Raw genomic sequence first — 14,098 nt, 5'->3', positions numbered from 1 at the left:
TATACTACTTCTGTAATTTGATATCCTTTCGTTTAGAGAGTTTCAAGGGTTAAGAAAATTAACTATAAATAAGTAATTTATTGACTAACTTTGCAAACTTCGGTGATGCACTATAGCATAAGAATTTAGAGGGGTGTGAACGTGAACAAGGCATGCATGCTGCTACGATATTATCGCTTGGAGAGCGTTTCGATTTAAGATAGGATATCAACCAATGTGTTATTGTAATACTTAAGATAAATATTTCAGACATTTGAAATTCTTCCGGTCCTTCCTTGTCTTTTTCGTACATATTTTAAACAAACTAGAATTCATCTTTTTGTCATCGTAGGATTTTATTTTTAAACTGCAGACGGACGCCTGGAAAACTGTTCAATTAAAAAATATTTTAAAACTTTGTTAGTACTTGTTTGTTTTAGGCGGTAAATAAGTTCAATTTTCCTTAAATCCTTTCTCAAGTCGATTAAATTTTATTGATTGTACTATAAAAAAATGCTTCAGAGTCTTAACACTAAAAATGGTAGCAACTACTTAGCATCAAAGAAGTGCTTCACTACTCCAAGAACAAATGATAATTCTTGGTGAAGTGAAACACCCAAAATGTTCATTTACATTACATGGTATAAAGTTGTTGCCCTTATGCGTTTTATTCAGCAACACTAAAATTTACAATTGCAGTGAGATATGATACACATAATAATCAGTAAAGTGCTAAATTGTATTTATTAAATTACATTTAAAATATATTATTATAAACTTATAATGAAATTAATAATAAATTCCAAAAATAAATAATTCATTCATTTTTTCATGTTTGTTAATTCACTAGGAGCTCTGAATTTTTTTTTATTTTTATACAGCATTGTTGTTTTGCTAACTTTTATATTTGTTTCTTAAATAGCTAGTTTTAATTATAATAAATTTATTATTTTTGTTTCGATTGTAATTTCTCATATGTCAAAACATATCTTATTTTTCTTATTTAGAAAATACAAAAAATATTATTATTAAAAATGTTATTTAATTTTTTAAGTTAGGAATTGTTTATTAGAAGCTATAAAACTCTGCTCGAAATGTCCCAAACTTCTCCCCAACTTGTTAAATGCTAGTGATAAAAAATACGAATGCAAGCTATACATATAATAATACGAATCATACTATAAATATACGAATCGATCGTTGTTGTAAATATTTATTCCATTTTTAATTTTTTTTAAATATATTTATTTAAGGGTAGTCAACGTTTGTCTTAAATTTACCACTGTAAGGAAAATGGTAAATTTCAGGAGCCTTCTGAAAAAGCATTTTATGACATCGAGAAAATATGTTTTTCCACCTACTTTTATTGCAAAATATATGAATAAGTAGCTAACATAGGTAAAAAAAAGTATTAGAAAAAGAAAACAGAGAAAAATAAAGAAAGAATGAGTTTTTTGAAGAAAAAAAAAGATCTTCAAAGTGCTAAATATACTCAAACCATTGCTGGGCTTCTCTAGAATTTACTGAAATAATTTAAAGAATATATGAAATTGTGGTCTTTTTCGTTACAGATCATATCTGCAAAATGTAGAAATACATAGTTAAATTGCCTTAATTTTATGTAACACCAATAATGAAAAAATAGTCAGTACATATAATCATATTTAGAAAAACATTCTTACAAAAAAAGTATAAGTCTTCAAATAAAGCTTTTCAAATAATAAATTACGAAAAATATTTTTATTACAATTATTTTTTCGATTCATCATAAAGATGCTTTTGTACAATTTATTTTCACTTAACTTTACGAACCACGAAACATCTGCCAAATAGCGTTAATTCATATCGTCGATTCTACTGAAGATTTAGAATCCATTTCAGATTCTACTCTAAAGTAGAGAAAAGAAAAAGTTTAATACCTGTCCTTTTCATTAGTGAAAGATTAATATTGGAAAAATGGGAGTGCAGTCTTTTTAAAAGGAAAAATTGGATCCCGCAGGCTTTCACGAATTTAATGAGAATGTTGAGTACTAACTCCATAGGATGAATCAGTAGATAGATTCGAAAGAAGATACGTCACTTCTCCTGAATAATTATCGAAAAGAACTCTTTTACTTTGCGAGGATAACTCGGTTAATTGCTCTCAACCGGTATGAAAAATCTAATTATTGGAAACGTTGAGAATTCCAATCAATTACAGTTTTATGCTATCATACATGAACTATTAAATTATTCGGAAATTAAAATATTTTTAATTTATTGCGCATTGAGAAAGATGTTACATGATGAAAGATGTTTTTAATACACACAAAAAAAATTTGTCTTGTAAAGCTTTGGTTTAGTTGAAATATAATGCGATAAGTTAGTGGTTAAAGAGAAATTTTAGAAATGTATACTAAAATAGTACACATATTTAAAACTTGGAGCTCTTTTTAAGCTATTCATAAACTACAGGATACATTATAACCATTAATGTATATTTTTAGAATGCTTGTCGAAAATAAAATGAAAATAAAGCCAAATAGATTATAGAGATATAGCCAATAGAGATATTACCAAATATCTCACGCTGAAAGAGATTTTTTTGAAAAGTATGCTGAAAGTGGAACATTTATTTAATATTTGGGATGTTAATACCATTATCATTAATACCATTACCATTTATTTATGTATATCGTTAGATTGATAGCTAAAAAATAAGTTAAAATAATGCTTATTAAAATAATATCATGAAAATTACTTACAAAAGAGAGAAAATTGGGATCGCTTTGTTGCAATCACCAGTACTCCATTGCTCAAATGTTTTTTCCTGTATAGACTTTCATTAACACTACAACATTTCAACTCATGAGTTGCAAAAACTGCATCAATTGATATTTATCCTCTTATAGTCTAATAGGCTGGAATAGTTTTCGACTCCAGCTAACATACATTTCTGAAGTCAAAAAATTCTTTTCTTCTTTCAATATCCATAAAGATTAAAATCGCCACCAAGACAATATTTATGAATAATTATCAATAAATCTTTGAATTAATATTATGTATAAACATTAATAAAGCATGCAAAATAAAAATAAAAACTCAATCTGTAAAACAATCAACTTCAAGAAGTTCTAAAATTATCGTTTGCTTTTTTTTTTATTTAATGCTTATTTTAGCCTGATTTCTTAGATTCTTACAGCTCTTTATTTGTGGTTATGAAGTTGAAGTTCATCTAGTCTAGTCGATAAAGTTTATCTAGTCAAAAAATGAACAGACATGAAAACATTTTCCAATAACTCACATTTTCCTAATGGGAAAACTACACTGGAGCTGAATATTTTAACACCAGGGAAATTTTGATAAAATAATCTTAATTGGTACATTTATTTAATACTAGGGATGTTATTGAGAAATTAGGAAAAAGGTACAAAATGATTTCATGTATGTTTTTGGAATCTTTAATAAAAATTGATGTAAAATGTAAAAGTAATAACAATTAGGTTAAAACGATATGGAATATTATCAGCGTCGGAAGAAAAATTCTGAACAAGTATAAAGTAAAACATTAAATCAATGCTACAAAAATTTTGACAAAAAGGTCATTACCATTAATGTGTGCTTTCAGTTTAATTGTTCAAAATTAAAATTAATCCTTTGTCTTAGAGTAAGTTCGGATTTGGGGTTGTAGTAGATAAGCTAGAGTATCATTTATTTATTTATTTATTTTGAATTATCGTAAAGTTATAAATAATTCATGACATGTCATTTTAATGTTTATATTTAATGTAAAGTTATTGTCGTTTATAAATGTATATTTTTTTTAAAAAAAAATTTCTAAATAAATTAATATAATTATTAAAAGTTGATGCTGAAAAATTACTCAAAATCATAGAGTAAGTACGAAGTTCTGCGTTATAGTGAGTAATATTGTGCATAACTCATTTAATTTTTTTTATTTTCTACTTTAAAGTAAAACAATAATAATACTTTTATTGCAATAATAACTTTGAACAATTTAAGCAAATTCATCATTTTTTTAATGTACAATCCGTCATCAAGTTCCCAGTGATTATCCTACATCTAATATTTGTTTTAATCTAATAGTTAATTTTTCTATGAATATTCTTGAATGATTATAAAGGTAATTGTTTTACTTTTGCAATATTATCTTGGTCATTTTCATTTCAAGTTTATTACCTCTTAACGAGCGATAACAACAAAGAGAGGTGTGAAAATTACACCTTACTGAAAGAAAAATTCAAAGTAAACGAAGTGATTAGCCATTGATGGCAGTAAATTTATTCATAAAAATAAGAATTTTGCAATAATGGCGGAGATAAAATATCCTCGACTCGGAATTCCCGTTCCGAAGATCGTATTTTTATATGACAATTATAACTCATAAATAATAATGAACATCCATTTCGCATTCCGTACATCCATTCTCTCTAATATAATGTCTATATATTTTATATGTTGCGCCAAATAACTAATGATTTGCTTTTAAAATATTTTCTATCACGAGAAAAATTAAAAGAATAAAAAAATTGATTGAAGTTTGGATTAAAAGGTTTATCAACAGTTTTATCGCTAACCAGTAATCTAACTACTAGCTAGTTAGAAAAAAAAACAAATGGTTTCTTTGTCAATAAAGTAATTTTTTTTAAATTGGATGTTAGTGAAATAATTCTGACTGCAACATGCAAGTAATTCCATTTAATATTATTGCATAAAAAATTTTCTTTTTTTATTTTAGAATATATTTCCTTGCTATTTGCGCATACATCGTCATTTTTAGTTCGATTAGTCATCATTTTTAGTTGTCATTTTTGGTAGGATATTTTAACATCTTAATAACGCTTTTCAATGATTGAAAAAAATTAAATAAAAAACGTAAATATATAGAATCGTTCTGCTTAAGAAAACTGACATTTCTTCTTGGTAAGTTCTAAGATTAATTACAAAGTTTTTCGGGAGATGGAGCTGCAAACCAAAAGAACAAAATGAGAGCAAAACTCATAGGCGTTGGTAAGTTTTTTAGACAGAATGGTCTGTCTGACATGAAGCAGAAAACATTGCTTTATAGTTTTTCAATTCAAGAGTGGCATCTGTTGACTAACCTTGTAACTAGTTTTGTGAGAAAATTGAATTCTGTTTCTTATGCAGAGCGCAGTAACTATTTATTTCTATTTCCCTTCACTTTTTTATTTTCTATTATCAGTGATAAATAATCTGATGGTTTTATATTAATTTTATATGAAATTAATACAGTGAAATATGCAAGAGGGCCTAACCAAATATTTAAACAAACGATTTTGGAACAATTAACCAATCCACGATTCCACTATGAAAATTTGAAAATTTAGAATGACAGTATAAACATTATTTGTGATAGAATGTCCTTGATGATGTTCATGTAGTGAGAAAACATTCTCCAAACTTTCAATTTTTTTTCTTGTTCTTTTTAAATTATCTATAAAGGTATTAAAAATGAGTTTGAACCCTCAAAAAAATACACATACATACATATTTCTTTTCTCTTCACTCCAATTTGGAGCATAGGGCTTCTATCATAGCTTTTATTTGTGGCCTCTTTCATTTTGCCTCCTTCAAAAAGAAAAAAATACAAAAAAAATTTTATTTTTAAAGATCCCGGTTCAGGGTATTGCTGTTATATAGTAATAAATGTTTTCAATAAATATTCATTTAAAAAAAAAAAGTTAATCAACTCATATAATTTGAGAATATGATGGCAGTTTGAAAGAATGACTTTTGACAGAAAGGTATATAATGTTTCTCAAATCAAGATAACGTGTGTTAACATACAAAACTTATTTTAAAAATTAAAGAATAATTTATTTGCATAAATGTAAGAATTAATATGTCATACAAGCTTAAGAATACATTATTTGTATCAATTTAAGAAGAAATCATTCGCATAAATTTAAGAATACATTCTTTATAAGAGTTTAAAAGTACATTCTTTGCTTATAAGTATAGATACTTTTTTGTAAGATTTATTCTTCGTTTAAATTTAAAAGTATATTTTTGCAATAAACTAAAAATACATTCTTTGTATAAATTAAGCAATACATTTTTCGTATAAATTAAAAGAGTTTTGTAATAATTTAAAAAAAACATTTTTTTCTTCGTATAAACATAAAAACACATTCTTTGTTTAAATCTTGCACTTGTAGGTTACATAAGAAAGAATTTTTAACACGAAAAACAATAGCTCTAGATTAAGATAATAAAAAAGAAAGATAAGAAATTAAAATTACAAAAAAAAATTAAAACAGAAATAGAATAATAAAGATTACGATTATTTGTTACTGATTTATTACTTTACTTATATAAACCAGAATACGGTAAATAACCCAAGTAATGTTGATTAACTCAATAACTCATTGTTTTTCAACATAAACTTGAAATTTCACTGAAAATAATCTAAAAAGAACTTACGGATTATTTTTAAAAATAAAAGTGTCTAGTAACTTTTGTTTATATTGCGATATTAATTAAAAATAAAACAATTCCGGAATAAAGTTATCTACCAAAAACAGAGAGACTGTTGATCAATATTGCAGCCATCTGTTGCTACGGCAACTTCGTTAAAGCAAACAAGCGAAGCTGAATTAAAAAAAAATGTCTAACCTTTTTGAGTCAGATAGTATGCAGCCTGTTATTCGAAGCTCATTATTTTTTATAGATATGAGAAAAATGATGAAAGCTATTTTCTGCTAAATGCGTGGATAAAGTCGAGCAGATAATAAATTGTGAAGGATTTTAAAATAACTTCAACTTTTTCCTTCGTTAAAAGTAATGGTATAGTGAAGTTTATTGAAAATGAGCTTAAAATATTCAATATCAAAGATATATGTTTTGACGTAGATAAATTAAACCTTCACCTGGAACTAATAAATTTAAATAATGGTTAAATATAGCTTATATTTTTTAGTAATGGTTAGAACGTACTAAATTTAACTCATTCTAAATCTAATTAGCTTCAGTTATAATATTTGAATTTATATTTCTATATCTAAGTAAGGAAACAATATTTTATTCGAGAAAAATAAAATGTTGATTCAAATTATCAAATGTATTTTAAAATATCAAAACTTATATTTTAATTTACTTTGAATAAAACAGCTATATTTGAAAGCTAGAAAAAAATGTGAAGCGATTGAAAAGATACGTAAAAGATTGTATTTTAAGTAAATGTTTTAATAAAACTTTAGTTATAATTAGCAGAAATTGATACAAATTATAAATATGTATTTTGCAAGAAGTATATTGCGAATCGTAAAGGCGAATATTTTAAAGATTTAAAAAAATCAATTTAACATATTTTTTTTCTTCATTTTGATATAACTGTATACAAGGTGTTCCGTCATACCACCCTTAATATATAGGTTTTGTATCTTTTAAAAAAATGAAGTCAAAAAGATATTTCGAATTCTCAAACTTATGTTTAAGCAAAGAATTAACAAAAATGCTATTGAAATTTGTCAAACCATTAGTGAGGCGAGAAGAAAAGCATGAAAAACTGATTAATATCTAGAAGTTTCTAATAATCATTTTTAAATACTTTCTGTTTTCTTCTGCAATTAAGTAGGTTTTGATGATTTTAATATCTCCTTGATCAGTAGTGATATGTTAGATTTCTGTCTAGTTTTTTTCCACGTTTAAATTTTTATTTGTGATTCTTAATGTGTATACTTTTTCCTTGGTAAAGGCTTATAAAAATATAAACTTTTTTCGGAAAAGACCAATAAAAAAGATATATAAACCTTAATTTCTTTTTTGATTCAACAATTTCAACTAAAAATGAATATTAAATTACAAACAAAAAGAGAATGTTAGTCGTGCTACTACGCTATTTACACATAATTAAAAAGTACCCTGGTCGAGTGGAATGGAAAAATATAATAGACTTAACACTAAAAGACGGTAAAGGTCAAGATTTAGGTCATTTAACAGCTTTACAGTGAAATCTCCAAATACCAAAATATATAATTGTTTTCAACAAAAAAACTTGAAAGTTTCCTTAAAGCTTTTAATGAACAAAATTTTCAATTTTGTAATCATTTTTACAAATATTTCTGTTGCAATGTACTTTCCGCCATACTTTCTGTTGCTAAGTATCTGCAATTATTTGCGTGGCGTGTAATCAATTAGGTTTTTTAGGACGATTTGTGAAAAATATTGTTATATTCTCCCTTTGGTTTCATTCAATTTTAGGGTTAAAATAGAAAAGAAAAAAATTTCATTTTTATAAATATTCTACCTAGTTTATATTGTATATTAAGTTACATTCAAATGGGTTCATTTTAGTTGTGAGCAAAGAGAGTTTGGTTCATAAATCGAACCATATCACATCACGTAGCAATCTTCAGCGGTTGACGAGTGTTAGAAAGCAAGGGGTGAGTCCCACTAGTAGACATGATTTTAACATAGAAAATAAAGCGTTCTTTCATGATGTCACTGACAAACTTTCGTTTGACGACGTCGTTTGGCAGTGAAAATTCTTAATTACAGCTTTAAGCATCCTGCTTGTATAAACGGACTATAAAAATACTCTAGTTCTCTAAAATTCTACACTACAGTAACTTAAATTTACGGAACTTGAAAAGCAGAACTTGTACGCAAAATTATACGGTAAATAGTTTTTTTTTTTTTTTTTTGACAGTGCACTTTAAAATATCCAAATAACTCAACTCAAAAATGCACTGGAGATTGGTTTGAAAATGTTTCGAATAATTCACTAAGAGTCGTGGTTGCTCAGCGCTTGCCTCCCGATGAGCTGACTCAGGTACGAGTCCCAGCGATGGCTGGTTGATACAAAGTCTACCCCCGACTCGCTCCGACCACAGTGGTGACGTAAAATATCCTTAGTGGTAGACGGATCATGGGTTAGAGTCCAGACTGTTGAGCTAGCCGTAGGAGGTTTTCGTGGTTTTCTTCTCCATGTAATGGAAATGCAGATTAGTTCCACGAGTAAGTCCTACATGAAAGCAAATTTCTCTCGATGCTTGATCCAGAAGTTCACTTGTCTTTTGGATAGGATATCAAACTACAAGGCTACGGAGTTGAACGCTGGTAGTCATAAAGTTGAAATTAGACTGGTTGTTCACCGATGGTTATGAAATAATATACACACTATAATTAAAAAAAACTAAAAAAATTTATTTGCTAAAGAATGAATATTTTTTAATTCAAACTCTTAATAAAACAATTGTAATGCTTAAGAAAATGTTTTAATTTAAGCAATAATTTGCTTATTTACTATTAATTTGATTTATTATTAATTAATTTCACTATAGTGAAAATAAATAAGAAGAAAAAAATTATTTTGTAATTATGTTTCATATTTACATATTTATCAAGAAATAGCCATTTTTTAAACAAGAAAAGGAAAACTTTTTATTAGTATTATATTATAAAACTATTACTTGAAAAAAAACATTATATAAATCTAATCTCCTCTCTTAGTCTCATTAAATATTATAATACCTTATTATTCTTCTCAAGCTTCATCTATCTCTGTCATTCTTCCCATATATTATTCATCTCTATCATTTTCTTAAAACATTAATCTTCTTTGTTGCTCTTCCTCTCAGTAAGCGATATATTTAGATTCTTTATATATAGACGATTACTGAAATAAAATGATTCGCAGACATTTTGAGAAGTATATCCCAAATGTGATTTAAATAAGAAGAAACAATTCCTCTCTCAAAAATTTTAAAACATAATAAATTAATATTATTAACTGATCTTCCTAAGCATTAAAAAATTGTACAACGATGGTATTTTTTTCATTAGCGTTGATCAGTCAATTGATATCGGATTCACCACTATATCAGTGTTCAGCTCCGAAGTCCGGTAGTTTTCAGCCATGCCCACAATAAAAAAGGGAACTCATGGTCTTCAGTACAGAATTTGGATTAACTCGCTTACGTGGTAGACTTGGGAGTGAAACTAACAAGCTTTTCAGTCGCATTAAGATGTAAATCATGAAAACGTCATGCGGTTCGTTGGATGGCAAGGACTCGTGACATATGACCCGTCTACCCCAAAGATATATTTCGTCAACGCAATGGCTGATGCGAGCCGAGAGTTGTACACGGAAAGGGCGACACTGGGATTTGAACCTAGATCATTCCTTTTGGAAGCAAGGACTTAATATATTGAGCCACTCCTACTCAAATTTTACCGTTTAGTATTTTTATCAATTAAATACTTGAAGATGGTAAATGTGCGCAACAACATGCACCAAATAATCAGAATATTGCCTAATTCCGAAAATATCAGAATTTTGAATGAATTTAAGACATTTCTATGCTTGGTTAGTTTATAAAAGTATTTAGCGTGTTTTTCATTATTTTGTAAAGAAAATAAATGTGAAAATTTTTCAGATTTGTTTTAGCTTCGTACGAAAAATAGAACAGCAAAAACTTGTATTGAATTAATTAAACTAAATAAATTTTAATTGAATTACATTTAACTTTATCTTTAAATTTAAATCCTCCAATTATACGCACACAGTCTTTATTCTAAAAAAAGTATGACCAAAACTATCAGAATATGGTTAAATTTACCCTTTTTTTAACCCTATCGAAAACTAAAAAGTTTGGCTATTTTTACCGCAGCGCTTTGGTAATTATTTTAGTTCAATTAACCATAAAATATGACGCTATAATATGTGATAAAATTTAGTAAATGTGACAGAATTTGGTGATTTTGTCATAATTTCTTTTCTTCTTCTTCTTCTCATTGGCACGACAGCCCAGGATGGGTCTTGGCCTTCTCAACAAGCCTATGCTAAGACATTCTTCCCTTAGCCAAGGTTCTCCAGTTTATTATCCTTAAAACTTGTAGGTTCTTTTGAAGGCAGTCTAAAAATCTTAGGTTTGGTCGTCCTCTTTTTCTCGTACCTGTTGGCCTGGCACTGAAAACTTTTTTGGTTGTCCTGCTATCCTCTATTCTTATAATTGTCCTGCCCATTTAATCCTTTGAATTTTGATACAGTTAATGACATCAAGTTCTTTACATGCCTTGTAAAGTTCCGTGTTTGATCTTCTAATCCAGGTACGTTTTTACTTATTCCACCAAAAATGCTTCGCAGTATTTTTCTCTCAAATCTAGCTATCATATTTTCATCTCCACGGGTCATTGTTCAAGTTCATCTCCATGGGTCATTGTCTATTGTCCAATTTCTTTTAGCATGACAAAAAAACATTTTTTCAGCTAAATTTACTTTCCAGTTTTTTAATTTCTACTACATGTGTGATAATAAGAATTGTAATTTTGAAAACCAAAATTTTCGGTTAACCATTATCATATGAGCAGAAAAATTACCAAATAAATAATAATATAAATATCCTATTAAATACCATATAAAAATTATCAAATAAATAATAGCATAAATACCATATATTTTCGTTTTAACAGAATTATGGCTCTCTTTTTACCAGAAATATCATTATCATGCAGTATGGTCCTTTTACTAAGATTTTTTTCTCCGTGCACTATACATATACGCTGTATATAGAATTATCAATTACAAAATCTTCTCTTGACGACGAATATATATTCTTTGTATTTATGTGTTTGTTTTTGTTCCCAATAAAGTTATTAGTTTGCTTGTTTAATAAAAAATATACTTTATTATCAATGTTTACAAACCAAACTAAAATATTTCGTTAGCACTTTTTCTGTTTTTAGTTAAACTCTCAGGAAAAGTTCTAGCGATTTCTTGAAGACCGAGGGAAAAAATCGAAAGAGAAAAAAAAATCTAATTTCGAAATTACAGAAGACGTAACTTGCAGACGATTTTCATCTACCATTCAGAATGCCTCGCAAATAAAAATTCTTTTCGCTTAAATTGGTTATTCTAAAACGTTTCAATTCTTTTTCTCAATGTATATCTCCAGCTGTTTACGGATATATAAATGGAACCTAATGTAAAAAAAAGCCCTGAAGCGAAGTAGGCAAAAATTGTTATGAGTATTTTCAGAGTGAAACGAAATTGAGAATAAAAATATTTTTCGTGAAATATTTCATGATCTAGGTTACTGTGGAGTTACATTTATTGCTATTAAATGGGGATAATGTAACGTTACATAAAATATTACATTCCCTGGAAATCCCGTTAATCCTCGAAAATATAAAAACAAGCTTTTATGGTTATGAATGGTTCAAAAGTTGTGTTATGGTGGATTTATTTAAGTCTTCAATAAATACTAAACATGCCCTTCTTTACTTTATTTATATTAATAAATCTCTTACGTGGAAACTTAAATCTACTTTATGTATTCTTATTCTTTTTTAACTGTTTAGATATTTCAATTTTTTTTTCGTTTCTAATAAATAAAATCTTTATATTTATATGTTATTCTATGGTGTTTCCATTCGGCTTGAAAGTTTAGTTAAATTCCTTTTATGCATTCTTATTTTCTATTATTTTGTTTCAAGTTATTATTTTTTTTGACATCTAATGAAGTAAATACTTTCGTCTTTTTATGTTATACGGTGTTTCTTGTAAAAGACATCTTTACAATTTCTTACATACTTATAAATAATTTAAAAAGTAAATTTTTGGTTTAATCCTACTGCATTAAATAATTTTATACGATTAATAGTTTAGTATTTCAATTACAGTTACTTTAGATGCAAATGCTTTTCGGCTTCACTAGAACTTAATTTTACTATTTAAATTTAAATGTGACAAATAAAAATAGGTTTAAGTATAACGTCTTCTCTCGCTTCGTTCTCTCTTTACCAACCTATGTAATAGGCCATGACTTTTATCTTGCATGCAATACATTACAGTATCTTTTTTCTCTCAAATTGTATCTATAAAGAGCTAAACTTTTTTGCATTGTTTCAGAAAAATGTTTATTGAAAATGACATTAAAATTTAAATAATATCTGTGTGTTTGTATAACTCCTGTAAACTGTTTTGTTAACTTTTAGATAAGTTATAGTAAGTCAAAAAAAGTTATATATTCTTTTCTTGATATACATATATACTTAAAAGTTATCTAGATATTATTTTTGAGGCGTCATTGAAACTAAAATATAGATTTAAGTTATTATGTTGCATGTGTAACTTCATGAATATAATTAAACCAAAAATATGGCTTAGTCAGTTTGTTCGTTGGATCAGTTTACTTTTAAGCTTTCATTTCTTTCCAACTGAATAAGATGAACTGTTCATTTTTCACCTTTCATTTCCCTACACAGACTGAGAAAAAAATTTTCATTCAGAGATTTGCAAACATGCTCATGCTTATTATTGCTCACTCGCTCAATATTCCCGTTTACATTTCCTTGTTGCCAACTTTTAAAAAAAAAGATCGGTCTTTTTAACAATTTATACTTTAGTGTTTTATGGAATCTACTTTATAAGTATATTATAACATGTCATAGCAATAACGTAAGCAATAAGTGAAATATTTCTACCAACAAATATTTATGGAAGTTAACTTTGATAAAGGATAAATATTGAAAAAAAACTAACTATAATATTAGTATCTTTCAAAAAATTTGATGTTATAACACAGAATAAACTCAATTCCGCGGAGCTGTCTCCTATGTGCATAAGAAAATTTTTCAACCATGCTCAGACAGTTTATAACATTCTTCTTATGTATCCCCGATTTACATTTTTCTCGTGTCACTTCCTATCAACTTCGCGCATTAAAGCAACACATTATACCACAGGAAATATTCAGGTAAGCATAAATACAACTTCCGATAAAGCAGAAAACTCTTAAGGCGTGCCAAACTTGTTTTTCGTTCCGCGCCAAAACGCTAAACCCCAATAACATGGAAAATGTAAATGCTTTTCCAGTCATCATCTGCATAGGCCCTGGAGGATGTTAAAACCTTCATCCCATGAATGAAGGAAAGGAGGATTTGAGAAAAGAAAATTCAATTTGGCGATAAAAGGAGATGCTGTTTAGATAATAATTGCCAAAACATCCGAGAAAACGATTTCCTCTATAGAGAAAGGAAGTTAAGAAGCTTTTAAGGTGGAAAAATTCGAAACCTTAAATGGGTTGGTTATGCTTGCTTATTTGGAGTAGTTAGAAAGCGGTTGATGAGGTAAAACTGGTGATTAAACTAGTTA

The 14,098-nt window shown here is 27.5% G+C and overlaps 1 protein-coding gene across 3 annotated transcripts in view; it reads right to left on the bottom strand.

Annotated features, from left to right (window-relative positions):
* Nucleotides 1-14,098, bottom strand: part of LOC107448419 (uncharacterized) — a 153,220-nt gene that overhangs the window by 65,011 nt on the left and 74,111 nt on the right. Inside the window, exon 1 of one of the 3 annotated variants that reach the window (XM_087159585.1) lies at nucleotides 5,484-5,646. The exons of the other annotated variants lie outside the window; for them this stretch is intronic. The gene's annotated coding sequence lies outside the window, so the exon portion shown is untranslated. Of the gene's footprint in view, nucleotides 1-5,483; nucleotides 5,647-14,098 lie in introns of those variants that run through there. 3 annotated transcript variants of the gene reach the window in all.

This window comes from Parasteatoda tepidariorum, chromosome 3 (assembly GCF_982258835.1).
Source record: "Parasteatoda tepidariorum strain Cologne lab strain chromosome 3, Ptep-v5.0, whole genome shotgun sequence".
NCBI lineage: Eukaryota > Metazoa > Arthropoda > Arachnida > Araneae > Theridiidae > Parasteatoda > Parasteatoda tepidariorum.
Note: the sequence above shows the minus strand (reverse complement) of the source record. Positions and strands in the feature narration are given on the sequence as shown.